The 14,500-nt window shown below is 38.2% G+C and overlaps 1 protein-coding gene across 13 annotated transcripts in view; it reads right to left on the reverse strand.

The window, feature by feature from the left end:
- ZNF407 (zinc finger protein 407) overlaps positions 1–14,500 on the reverse strand; it is a 449,612-nt gene that overhangs the window by 336,984 nt on the left and 98,128 nt on the right. The gene's annotated exons all lie outside the window — the stretch shown is intronic.

Genomic DNA, 14,500 nt, shown 5'->3' on the forward strand with positions numbered 1-14,500 from the left:
CAGTGGTTCCCCTCCTAGGTAATTACACCTAAGAAATGAAAACATATGTCCACACAAGGACTTACACAAGAGTCCATACTAAATGATGCTGCAAATTAATTTAAGGAGACAAAAAGCAGGTCACTGTTTCCCTGTGGCCTCCAGGGGTGATGGGCTACAAAGAGGCCCAGAGATACTGACAAAAATTTCTTTTATCTTCATTCTGTTAATGTCTTCAGAGGTACAGGGAACTGTTAAAACACATCAGACCATACACTTTAAATGGATGCCCCTTTCTGTACTAAAATTATTCTGCAATGAAATTGTTGAAGAAAGAAACAAGTAAATAGTAAAAAAATAGTGAATGAACAAACAAGGGTTTTAAAGTACATAAGCCTTATACACCTGCTTAAAAGTACTAACATTTAAATAATAAGGAAAATTTGTAAATATAAACAAGCAACACTTTTTTAAAGATCTCTAGTTTTGTTTCTTTTAATTTGTTTTGAACCTTAAATCTGTGCTGAGTGTAAGCAGATAAAACCTTAACAGATTTTACTATAAAAACCATTCATACAAATAAATTATATAATTATGACTACATAAAAAAATGACCCCATATCTCATCCCATACACATAATTCAGTTTTATTACTGAAAGAAGCACCTGTTATCATATGGAAAATAAGTAAATTTTATTGTCTGCTTCATCTTGAATATTTCATGTCTGTGTACTCAGAATCACAAAATGCAAAGCTATTCTAACACTAAAGTATAAAGAAAGTGTGATTGCCTAACAGACTCAGGAGTATAGTCTAGGCTTACAATATTTCTGTCCAAAGCAAAGCTGATGAAAACAGACTCTTCCTTAATAGGAATTGTCACAATAAGTAATTGCACTATGAAACACAATGACGGGGCAGCCCAGGTGGCTCCGTGGTTTAGCGCTGCCTTCAGTCCAGGGCATGATCCTGGAGACCTGGGATCGAGTCCCACATCGGGCTCCCTGCTCCCTGTGGAGCCTGCTTCTCCCTCTGCCTGTGTCTCTGCCTCTCTCTTTCTGTGTCTCTCATGAATAAATAAAATCTTTAAAAAAAAAAAAAAAAAAGAAAGAAACAAAATGACGGCATTTCAACTGCTATTCTGATACAGAATTTTTACATACCTAAAACTCTAGTGGAAAAGGTTAGATTAAAATCACTGGGCCAATCTAGAAATGCTAAAAAAAAACACCTATGTGCACACACACTCCCTCTCTCATATGTGTGTACTCACATGTTTTTAAAAGGTAAAGACAAGAATGACATTAACAACAACAGACAGTATATGTCTCTGTATTTAAATATACACACAATGACACGTGCACAATACTGTCCTAGTGTTGCCTTCCTGTGAAACAAACAGCAATTAATTCACAGGGTGGCATTCATTCCTAAATTCATCATTCATGGACCTGATTCCATTAATAAATAAAATTCATAATGAATAAAACTGATATACTTTATTCAAAACTGATCACAATAAAAAAAAATGCCTGCTGTGATGCCATCATTGAAAAAAGGCTTATAAGAACAAATGGCTAAAATAAGCCTTGTCTATTAATTCTCAAAACATAAACCATCTAAGAGTATTTCTGTGGTAAAACAAAATAGGACAGACGACGTCGGGAGAGCAATGAAAACAAAATGATCTGAATCGTGACAGAGGGAAAAAATTAACAACCAAGCTATCAAAACCTCATCAAAGGCATCAACATCACCCACCAAGACTTAGCTAAAAATAAGAAACCTGCCAAAAGGGCTGCATGCAGCAAAACATCTATTTAAAGAGAATGTCTGAATTTAAGTACTGGGATCGAAGACGTCTCTATGCTTTTTCTTCAGACCCATGACCCTCTCCTGATACTGATAAACCTGAGTCATTGCCTTCTTATTAATGGTAAATGATAACAGTCCGATGAGAAAAGGGAAGAAAAAAAAAAAGCAGACAGAAAAACTTAAAGGAAGTCAGGGATCATTCAGATGTTTAAAAACATACTTCTCCAGGTCAAAATGTCTGGAGGACATGATTTCTTAGAGCCCAACATGGAAATGTACAAAATAATAATGCTGAGTCATTGAGACAATATTAAATCATGTTATGCAAGGTTCCAAAAGCCAAAAACTTAGGAAGTTAAAAAAAGACATTGTGAGACAGTAAGTCCTCAATGATTCAGTGAGCGCTGGTCGAGGTGGCCCATAGGTGGTCTATGGCTGTGCTCTCCTGTCCCAAGTTCTCAGCCGTGCAGCCTCCTCCTAAAGATCCTGAGGATGGAGCAGTGCTCTGCTGAGCATTCCCATACTCCCAGGGCACCCACTACTGTCCTGACTGCACTGCATCTGAACAGACTACATGACAGCCTTGAACAGAGGAAATCAACTTTCACCACGGTATCCCAGGGCCCAGGACAATACCCGGCATGGAGTAGGATTTCAGTAAATATGGTTTTTCTTAATTAATGAAAAAACATAAACTAGGTTCTGTCTGCAAAGCACATTTTGATAACAATGATAAACACCCAAGATATGCCACAGGAACACAGAGAGAAGTTCCGGCTGACAGTGGAGATTACCAAAGTCTTCATGGAAAGGGTAGAGTTTGAACCACACCTTCCAAGTTCAGGTTGGATTTAACCAAATGGTTAAAAAAAAAAAAGTATCCCAGAGAATAGGGATACTACAGAAGTAAAAGAAAGTGAGATCGGAGACGACATAAATGATGAAGGTAACTGGTTGACAGGTAGGTCTCCGTGAGAAGGAGCAGTGCGAGGTAAGGCTGGAAAGGCAGACAGGGCTGCAGAGTTGCAGAGGGAGAACAAGGGAGGGGGGAGACAATGGGGAGCTTCAGGGTCACAAGGGAGCTTGAGAGATTTCACTGTATGCAGAATACACTTTACAAGCAAAAGCAAAGGAAATACAACTTTCCACATGTCCCATATGACTTCCTGAGTCAACACTGTTTTACTCCCTACCAAATCAAAGAGGTGAAGCTGCAAAAAATACTCCAAAATACTACCTGTGCTACGAGCAAACTACTGGCAAACCTTATTCCCAGGTGGTGAATATTATACAATCCGCATATAATAAAATACTAAATAATCATAGAATTTTTACTCTTAAAATACAACTGCCTTGTATTTTTTTTAAATTCTTCAATTTTGAAATAAAGTTGAAAGTACTGTGTCAAAAGACAGTGAAAGAGTTATCATTAATCTTCACAACTGACAAACAAAAAAGACATATAAACAAGTGCCAGGATAATAAAATGGTGCTATTCACTTTTTAAAAGAAAAAAATAAATTGTACTGAAATTATTAAGCTAACAAAGCAAGAAAAAATATGAGTAGAAAAATGACAGTTATCTGCAAAATTCATAAATGTGTCTTTTGTAAACCATAATGATCATATTTTATGCTGTCATTTTGCATTTAATTGCTCACCCTGGTACTTTTCTTCATAGAAGCCATCAGTATCCCACAGAGCAGATGCTGAATTGCAAAAACATACTGTGACCATGGACTTATAAGAAAGTTACTGTGCTGAGCTGTGGTGTATGACAAGTTAATTTTTGCAATTACACTTTTTCCAACAACAAATGAAGCTACTGCTTATCCTATCTTATTAAAAGGGGGAAAGAAAATATTCTTATAATAAACTAATCAAACTCTTGCTTCAGTTGGTATGAGAAAGTTAACTTTTCAAATAGCTTTTCTAGAATATGTCCAAAAGTAAAAATCACCACCTCAGCTGAAATACATAAGAAGCTTAATGTGTTGAGGCATGACTGTGTTTTCTGAATGTTAATATACAATGCCAAGTTATTTCAAGCCTTTTAGGAAATGTCACATACCAACCTTGGTCTTTTGATCATTACTTTTACTTCTGCTATATTATGCGAAACACAGTATTCAAAGGATAAGTCCTATAACTGTCACTTAAAAGAAATGGCTATTGCACAATAATTTATCTGCAAGGTGTAAATTGTTCTAAATTTAAAATATTTGCAATGACCATCACTGTCACATACCCATTAGTAATGAAACAGTAGGACATCATGCATTGTTAAAACATAAGCTATTCCCTATAATATACAATCTTTGTATAAATGCTACAAAATTTGGGAGCTATTATGTTTTGTTTCAATCATTAAAAGACAGAGAGCAGGAGGACATTTCTCTTTTAATAAACCTCCCCCCACGTTAAAGCCCAAAGAGTTATTTCATGATGAATGTTAATATATCAGAACAAAACAAGTTGAGCCACATTTCCCAAATGCCTAAGTCAAACGTGCTTACTGGAGGAGGGTGTCTGAAAAATAGCTATTTCATATATGTTTTTAAAAATCCCTTTTACCTAGTGACTTAAGATCTAACTGAAAATGTTTGTTTGTTTTTTTTAAGATTTTATTTATTTATGAGAGACACAGAGAGAGAGAGGCAGAGACACAGGCAGAGGGAGAAGCAGGCTCCATGCAGGGAGCCCTCAATCCGGAGTCTCCAGGATCATACCCTGGGCCGAAGGCAGCTAAACCGCTGAGCCACCTGGGCTGCCCGAAAATATGTTTTAATCACATAATAATGTACATGTAATGTACAATTTCAGGGCATTATATAAAAGGAACATTAGGGAAACCTAGTAAGCTTTTCTCTGGACTTTAGCAAATATATAATGGGACTGATGTTTTCAATGTACAACATTGCCCCCATGTCAGTTCCTGGTCTAAAGGGGTTTGTGAAGGTGTTAATTGAACATATATTCAAAAACTTAACCTGATAAAAAGTCTTAGAATTTTGATAATCTTAGAGATCTTTCATTTCAAATCCCTTGTGTGTTTTTTACCTAAAATGGAATAAAGTATGAGATATGCAATTTTACACGTGCAAAAGTGTTTGAAGAACACCAACCCTAGGCCTGACTGCACAGGACAAGAAGCATTAAAGTACCCCCAGGGGACATGCAGTCATCAACACAGCAAGTATTTGAGCTAGGAGGTCCTCCATGCCCTGCTCCCCGCTATTTGAGAAAGAACAACAGACGTTTCAGATGTCATCCTGGCCATGTACTGAGCAGGAACCTGCCAGGGTCCCAGTGTCTATTTCCATGTCCCTGGCTGAGCTATGAACCTCCCCAGTGGTATCCCCCAGTCATTCTCTCATTCTGGGTGTTCTCAGGCCAACTCACTGCCTGCATCTCCATTGCCTCCCTTCCTCTTCATCTCAGCACCTCTTCCTGGAAGAGCCACAGGCCACAAACACAGATGTGTCATGCTCTCCTTTCCAAAGCCTGCTTCCATGGAGCTGGTTGGCCGGCTGTGCACTCCCAGGCAGTCCTCTAGAGTCTTTTCAGTGCGTGCTTCACCCAGCTCTCCTTCTGTTGGGACCTCAGCCCTGTCTTTTCCACAGCAAACATGTACCCTCCCTGCTGCCCCATGCTCCAGGGAGCTTTCACCCCCAGCCCCCTGCAGCAGCCTCCCCAGGGAAGCCTCCGTCACTGAAGTGGGTGTCTCACATACAAACTTCAGGGCGAGGGGTAGCAGGGAGACCAGACAACTCCACCAGCCTCCCCACAACCGCAGGGACAGTACCAAGTAAAGCATACTGTTTCCACAGCCCTTGACACAGAAAGCCCTGTCTCCCTCCCTGTGCTCCTCTCTCCTTCAGGCCCTACACACTGGGATGCTGCATGGATCTGAAACAGCTACGCTTCCATCCTGCTACGTCCTTGCCTCCACTATGCACATAAAAGACTCCCATGTGTCTTTGATGTTTCGGTGACATCTCCTGCGACTTCCCCAGGACAAGTGAGCTAGTGGGCCGTGTGCCTCTGGCATGGTGCATGCTCTGTTGGGCCAGTATCTGACACCGGTGCTACTGAGGATTACAGGGAGGGCACGGACGGGGATGGATTACCTTCCATGCCCACTACAGCCATTGTTCAATAACCTTATTAATTTTAAATGAATTGAACTTTTGGAAGATAAAGTATGTCAGAAACTCCTATAAATGGAAAATAATCATTTTCTTTAAACTTAAAATGTTTGACAAGAATGAAAAAGAAAAGTAGCAAATTAGCTCTGGGGAAATGCAAACGAATAGCTACACTCCCAATTCTGCAGCAGTCATACAGATGAGGCCAAAGAGAAGCAAGGCAGCGTCTCCTCGATTTTCCAAGTCAAGGCAAAGCCAACACAGCAGCAAGGTAAGTTCTGCCAGCCCCAGGGCACAAGAGCAAGAATCCGTAGTCCCTAACCGCTGCTGTGCAGAGCTCCCCAATGTCACACACTGAGGCTAAAATGAAAGATGGAGTTTTAATAACAGAGGGTACAGGCAGCATTTTATAGTTTCTGACCCACATACACATACATCACCTGATCACCTCCTCAAAAAGACACATTATTTCCTCACTTTGAGGTAAAGAAGCTAAGGGCACTTTCCTATAACTAAGATACAGAAGCTGGACTATGAACCCAAGACTTCCAACTATACCACCTGCCTAATAACCACATTCTAAAGGTGTCTAACACAAGGCTGCACAATTCTAGCCATGAAATGGCCAAGACACGTATCTAAAGCATGCAGGGCCAAATCACACACCCTGGGTTCTCCTGAAGTCTACAGTAAAATCAAAATTAAATAAATATTAACAAAGTGTTTTAAATCTTTAATAAAAAGATTTATAAATAAGTTTTAATGGATAATTTTGCTTTGCAGTATATATAACTGTATTAGGGCTGTTGCAACAAATTATAACAAATGTAGTAGCTTAAAACAATACAAACATATTATTTCCCAGATCTATACTTTAGAAGAACCCTTTCTGGGGGCTCTTAGAGGAAGATACCCATCCATGCATGCCCTTTCTAGCTTCTAGAGGCCACTCACATTTGTTGCCTAAGGACCCCTTCCTCCATCATCAAAGCCAGCAATGGTGGGGGAGTCCTTCTTACATTATGTGCCACAACCTCCCCCACATGGAAGGACCCCTATGTCACCCTGAATCCACCATAATCTCCCTATTTTAAGGTAAACAGACATCAACCTTGAATTCCACTGACATCTTAACTACCCACTGCGGCAGTAACAGAATACGGTCACAGGTCCTAGGGGGCAGGGGGGCAGAAGGAATAAAAGGGTTATATCATTCTATAAACCAAAATAACCTAGATTAAAGGGGGATACTAGTTAAAATCTAAATTTAATTTTGAAGTTTTGTATCCCCTCCCTAGGAAACAAAGTCCATGGAGAAGGGATAGAGACAATTCATCATTCTATCTTTTTTAAGATTTTATTTATTTATTCATTCATGAGAGACAGAGAAAAAAAGAGGTAGAGACATAGACAGAGGGAGAAGCAGGCTCTCTGCAGGAGCCTGAAGTGGGACTTGATCCTGGACCCTGGGATTGGGCCCTGAGTCAAAGGGAGACACTCAACCGCTGAGCCACCCAGGGGTCTCCATCATTCATTCTAAACTGGTGTCTCATTCTGACAGGACATTAGAAAAAAATAACCAGTCTTACTTTAAAAGACTCTTTCCAATCAGCTAGTAGAGTGAAGAACGAGTCATAGGCATCCTACCTGTAATAATGACTTCATAGGCAGACTAAGTTTGAGTACTCTAACCTGTGTTTGCAGAGACTGTTTCTCCATTCTCCACTCAAGCTCACTTCTTTACTTAAAACGCAGAGGGCAAAAGTCAAAGACAATGATTAACTCACTCTGTCAACTTAGAAGCTAGTGAACATCAGTAAACATGTACCAGGTAACAAGAACAAACGACTAACACTTCCAGCTCTTTCTGATTACCTCATTTGCCTCTAGCATCACTGTGAGGTATATTTAAAGAAATATTACTCAAATTCTTCAATAACACCCAGAGAAGAGGGGCGATGTTGACAGTGCCACAGTTACTAAGTACATGTTGCACAAGTCCAAGGGTGAGTTCTGTCCTGTCCTCATAGCATCAGAACAGCTATGAGAAAAGGAACCTACTAAGGATAGTAGGGAGCAAACCTAAACTCAATAAAAAACATTGTAACATTTTCCCAAACTACACTAGTCACATATTAGAAAAAAAAAAACGAAGAAAATGTGTAATCCTATATTTCTACCCATACAATAATTCTATATTCATTAGAATTTTTAAAGTGTCAAAATGAGAATACTCCTACATGAGGAAAAAATGAAAATTTTACAGTATTTCTTCATTTTTTACTTTGCTACTAATTTATGTAAGCTCTATAGGATTAATCAAATCAATAAATAGAGATAATATGCAAAAGCCCTAAAACCTTAAATATTATGGTAAACGTTTTAAAGTTAGAATTTATCTGTCCTAGTTTAAAAAACTGAGTGAAAAATATATCACAAATGTAAAAGCACAAAATTACAGTGACAGTTTCATCTTTAGTATCTTTATGTGAATAAACAAAACAATTATCATCTTTTGAACAGAAGTTACAAACAGGCTTTTTCAGGTCAAAATTCCTTTAAAATACACAATTTGAACTGATCCCATGTTTAACAAGGAACATTTCAATTCAGACAATAATGGAAAAACTTCATTCCCTTCACAGAACTTTGCTTCTAGAGTACATATAACAAAGTTGGAAGAAACATGGGATGCTTATTGATAATGACAGGATTATTTCAAAACCCCATTATATCTGCTTAATTAAAGCAAAAGGCATCAAAATCTTTCTCCACAAGAATCATGTGGAAGCTGCAGAGCCCGGATCCAGTAATTAACTTAACCTTATCACTGAACTGTATTGGGTCACTCGAGTGCAGCCCAGTATCAAAGCTAAGAGTCAACGCTCTCAGGCTAACATTACAGAGTGACACAGAGATTGAATAACGCCATCTGTGAACAGACAGGCTTTGTTCCCACCTCCCTGTGCTGGATAAATGTTCCTGCTCATAACTTTAATGTGGCAGCTTAACCATTTAATCATTGTACATTAATATATTATCAATATTATGAACATGTAACTACAAAATTACTTGTCAAAGTAATCAGATATTACAGATTTTGTGCATACATGCAACACAGGGGATTCGAGTATTAATTGTACATTTAAAAAGAAGATATATTGCAGATTTCTAAACACATATAGAGATATTTTATGCACAGTAAAGTTCTAGATAAGTGTTTGAAATTTACATGGAATCATTCCATGCTCCATCTTTCATCAGACAAACGCATGGGTGGTTCTAACATGGCTTAATTCCACCTAAAAGACGGATGTGTATACAAGTCCTAAAAATTCAATTTATTCAATTATGCCAACTTACTTGATATTTTATTTGCTTTACTGGAAAATATTTCAAAATATAATAAATCATATTTTGAATATACATTGCTTAAGGTCATCTATTCATTACTCCCAGTTAAGCTTAAACATATTTTGTTTTTTTTCCTAAAGGATCAAAAATCCTATTGCCAAGACATGGTTTTGAGGTCTTTCACTTTCACCAAGTAAGACACTAAATCATAGGGGACGATGATCAGCAAATTCTCTGCGACAGGCCCTAAGCCTGCTGAGGTAATGCGGCTGACAAACTTTGATGTGCCATGCCTGGGCACATTATGTTCATGTAGTGTGTACATCTGGGCACCCTTTATGGCAATGCAGCAAACAGCCACTCATTTATTCCACTCTAATTAGCACACATGTAAATCCTCACCAATCAAGCCGCGTGTGAGGTTACTGTTGTGGCAGCCATACAGCAAGCTGGCAGAAGGTAGGAACGAAGGACGAGAAGACACTTCTGGGCTTGATCTGAACCTGCCATCACACCAGGCAGGCTCCCTTGGAAAGGGCTACAACCAGCTCTCCCTTTCAAAACTTATTAGGGGGCCCAAAAGAAAAAGGTCAGCAGACAGAAAGCTGATTGGCCACAATTCCCAATTCTTTACCAGTTCCGGGAATACACCTGAAGCAACATGCTTCTTATTCGCTTAAAAACACAACAGTTACAAGCAGAAGTTGGAATTAAGTTGTAAACAGGCTTTATGACAGAAGATACAAAGAAATTCTGAAGAAATACTGTGACACCCCAATATACAATAATTTATGGGATTACTAGAAGATGGTAAGAAACAAACCTCTCTATACCTGTGCAAGATGCAACTTAACACCCACGCAGGCTGCTGTGGTTGGTAAAACAACTGTTAAAAGCCAGAGTAAGTCACTGTTTCCTTTCATTAGCCATTTGCTAGCATATAAATTTAAACTAATTTTTCATGCCAGATTACCAAAAACAGCAACTTCATCTTTGAATGTATTTATATAAATGTTATTAATATAGACAGCACCAGTTCAGGATTTTTTTCATTTCTTTCTGTTATTTCTTTCACCACAATGAAATCTCATGCCTTTTTTAGATAATATCATGCATATTATATTAATAAGTTGCCAAAAAAGAAAATTGTTCAAAGTTAGAAAGAACTGAGACTCTGCCAGTAAAAATGAATATAGTATCTACACTTGCATGTGTTTTACTAGATTTTCTGGATAAATATGAATTCATGCTGCTTTTGAACATTCATTTAACTTGCCATTACAAGTTACATCATTCAAGTAAATAAGGAACACATTCAGCAATTATGATGGAATGCATCCCATGAGGCAGGAGATGCACACAGCAGAGCAGGTGCCATCCACACCCCCAAAAGCAGCCCTTCCAGGAGGAAACAGTCACCTTAGTGTGTGTCGATGCATCAGACCACTACTACATGGGCACCATGGTTGGGAAAAGACAAGAAGTCTTCCTCAAGAAGGCAACGACCACCTGATTTCTTAAAAAATATAGGTGTTTTAAGGTAACTAAAAATTTAATCAACTTCTTAGACACTGTTTACTGGGAACTCACTCTTACGTGTTAGGAGTATGTTAGGCAAACAGAGCACATACTGTCTCTGTCTTCCTGGAGTTCACAGCATGGCTTGGGGGGAAAGACACTAAACTTGTAAACACAGTCTGCCTGCAGGGCTGGATGCTGTGAATGAAGACAGGTCACCAGCAGCAAAGGGGCCCCCTCCCTGCCCCTGTAGTCCTTGCAGGGACACCAGACTTGGCAGTCTCCTTATCTAAAATAAAATAACACCTCCACCCTCTCAACTCTCAATCCCTTTCCTGATTTTTCTCCAGAGAAGTGACATGGCCAGTTTTGTTCAGAGCTGAACCCCACACCAAGAACATATCAGGCACCTAGTAAACGTGTGTTGAAGGGATGGATGAGAGAATAGAGGAATAAATGAACATTCCAATAAGGAGTAATATACAGAATTCTGGGTTGATCAGATCCAGGGAATAGAGAACATCTCACCTACCAGGACTGAGGGACATGGGAGTCTTTTACAGTTAATTTTACGAATTTATTGCAGATTGGGGCGCCTGGATGCTCAGTCCATTAGGCAACCTACTTTTGATTTCAGCTTAGGTTGTGATCTCAGAGTCATGGGATGAAGCCCCACATCAGTTCTCAGCATGCAGTCTGCTTAAGATTCTCTCTCTCTCTCTCTCTCTCTCTCTCTCTCTCCCACCCCGACTCCTTCCCCCATTCCTGCTCTAAAATAAAATAAAAAATAAAATAAAAGACAGTGACAAAGATGGTATGAATCCTTCAAATAAATCCACAAATAAATCCTGTAAAAATGACCTGATGTTAAAGAATTTCCTGACTGGACTTCTCATGTTTATATAACTAGCCTTAAAACATATCGCCACCTAACATCATAATCCAAAGCACCCATAGCCATGATAAGCCATATGCTATGGAGTCATATGTACCTAGGACACTGAGTAGGTGGGACGGAGAGGGAGACACACAGAATTAGATGTTCCAGTCTACATCAGACCTGTTAACTAGGAAAAGAAAGCAAGAAAATGATCTTTAGTAGCTGACAAGGACACTGGCTCCCAGACAAGTCAGTGCAAATAGTCCAAGAGATACAATACAAAGTACTCTTTCATCTATAAATAGTAACTACAGTTTCCTGTTTTATATGCATAGACTTTGTTCTCACCTGTGAAAGAAAGTTCACATCTCACATCAAGACCTTATTTAACCTATTTCTTTTAATTTTCATATTGTCAAAAATGTCCAGTATTTGTTTTCTTTCTATTTACAAGACACAAGCTATTAATTTTTAAATATATTCCTATCTTATTTAATCACTAATAAAGGACAAAAATACAATTTCACCAGTATAAATGAATTCTGAGTTTTTCTACAATGAAAGATATGTTTTTTCCCCACCAAATAAGCCACATTCAAAATAGGGCAAATTATATGAAAAAAAAAAACCTTGACCCATATTTTAAAATATAATTTTTAATCTACAAATATACATTCATAGGACATCAGATGTGGGCCATAATTATATACTCCATCTGAAGCTGTTCTAAGGCATATAATAAATTTTAAGGGCTATCACCGAATGAATAGCATTTGGGCAATTGAAAACTTTCTATTTCCAAGGGGGATCCTACTCAACTAAACCACAGTCTATGGCACCACATCATAGTCTTCATTCCCCATGATGCCACTCTCTCAATATTCTCCACTCAACCACTTCCAACAGACTGTAGCAGAAACAATCTTCCCTGAGCTTAATCCAGGGTACTTTAATGACAGCTGGACTTTCAGAGATTACCTAAAAAAAAAAAAGTCTGAAATCAAGACACCAAAAACATATCATTATCTATCAATCCTCTATAAACCTACTGAGACTCTAACTCAATGTGGCAATAACTTGTTCAAAATGTATTTGACATTAAATGCAATGATATTTAGGTGATATGAAAATGCAACTAGGGAAGGGTTAGTCTTCTAAGCATAGTACTGGGGTCTGTGTGAGCTGAGAAGAAACAGAATCTTAATGGAAAGAAAAAGACCTGCCATCATAAAAACATATTCCTACCATGTTTGCTATTAAAATCACAGGTACAATAAATTACAGGATGAGTGTACCTGCAAGTCCATAGTGCCTTATCACAGCCATCCCTTTTCCTCCACCTTCTCCCAAATACAAGACTCTTACAGGGTCTAAGGCATCAAAACATTACACTAAAGCTGTTAATGCAAACAGAACAGCAACTAAAGCAAGAAAATGCAAACTCACGCTTCATAAAGAGTTGTCATGTATTTATATATATGATAGCTAAAGCTGCTTTAGTATTTCATAGAACTTGAGATAGTAAGACCGCCACCTCCTGTAATTGTCAATCCCAGATCTATACATGTCTGTATGTGTGTGCATGTATGTATAGGTACATGCATCATGTGTTTATATGCAATATGAGATACACTGACATATAAATAAGTCTGTGTATGTCATTCCACTTCTAACACTTTAGCCAATATATAAAACTCATTTGTGTGCATTAGAAAGAATGTAAATCAAAAATAAATTTTCTCCAGATGCCTGGATGGCTCAGTGTGCTGAGCGTCATTCTGCCTCTAGCTCAGGTCCTGATCCTGGGGTCCTGGGACCCAGCCCTGCATCAGGCTCCTTGCTCCACGGAGAGTTGCTTCTCCCTCTGCCTATGTTACTTCTCCTGCTTCTCTGTGTCTCTCTGTCTCTCTCTTTCTCTCTCTCTCTCTCTCTGCATCAGATAAATAAAATCTTTTTTAAAAATAAAATAAAAATAAATTTATCTCATGTTACACTTTCAATAAAATCTATTCTTCTTTAGGCTTTTTCCACTTCAAGCAGAATATTTACTACTTTATTAAAAAATCAATGAAATATAAAGAAAATAGATAAAATTGCAATGTTTTTAAGATATAGATAATACATGTTTATCTTGTTTATGGATCGAATCCCACGTCAGGCTCCCAGTGCATGAAGCCTGCTTCTCCCTCTGCCTGTGTCTCTGCCTCTCTCTCTCTCTCTGTGACTATCATAAATAAATAAAAAAAAAAAAAATTTGAATTTGAATATTCTTGAATGTGTAAAAAAATGAAGCACTTGCCTTTTAAATTATACATTTTGGGTAACTGCCATTGAAAATATCAGAGATGTATTTAATACGAAAAACTGACCAAGGCACAAATAAGACACAAGCACCTTTCCCATTTCACATCTAAACTCAGAGCTATGAATCCTTCTTGACACAGAGCTGGTATCACACCAGAAAGTTGATGTCAACTGAAAAAGCAATGTAATAATATGCAAACTGCATTTAATCAGCAGCCCCTCCAAAATGTAATGCCACCTCTGATCTAATACCTCATTAGAAGAGCATTCAAAAATGGAATATTCACAGGCATGTCTCCTTTATAGATATTTTCACTATAATAATGGTAGCTGAAATGGCACCCCACAGAGGTCTATGTGCATACCAAGCTAAAACATAAGCAAATTAAACCACAAACTCACTTTGAAGTTTGAATTTCATGATGTACGAAATAAAGCTGATACAGGCATTTTATTTATTTATAGGGCTTATGAAATCTATTTCCTAAATCTGTAAAATAG

This window comes from Canis lupus, chromosome 1, assembly GCF_048164855.1.
Source record: "Canis lupus baileyi chromosome 1, mCanLup2.hap1, whole genome shotgun sequence".
NCBI classification, from domain to species: Eukaryota; Metazoa; Chordata; class Mammalia; order Carnivora; family Canidae; genus Canis; species Canis lupus.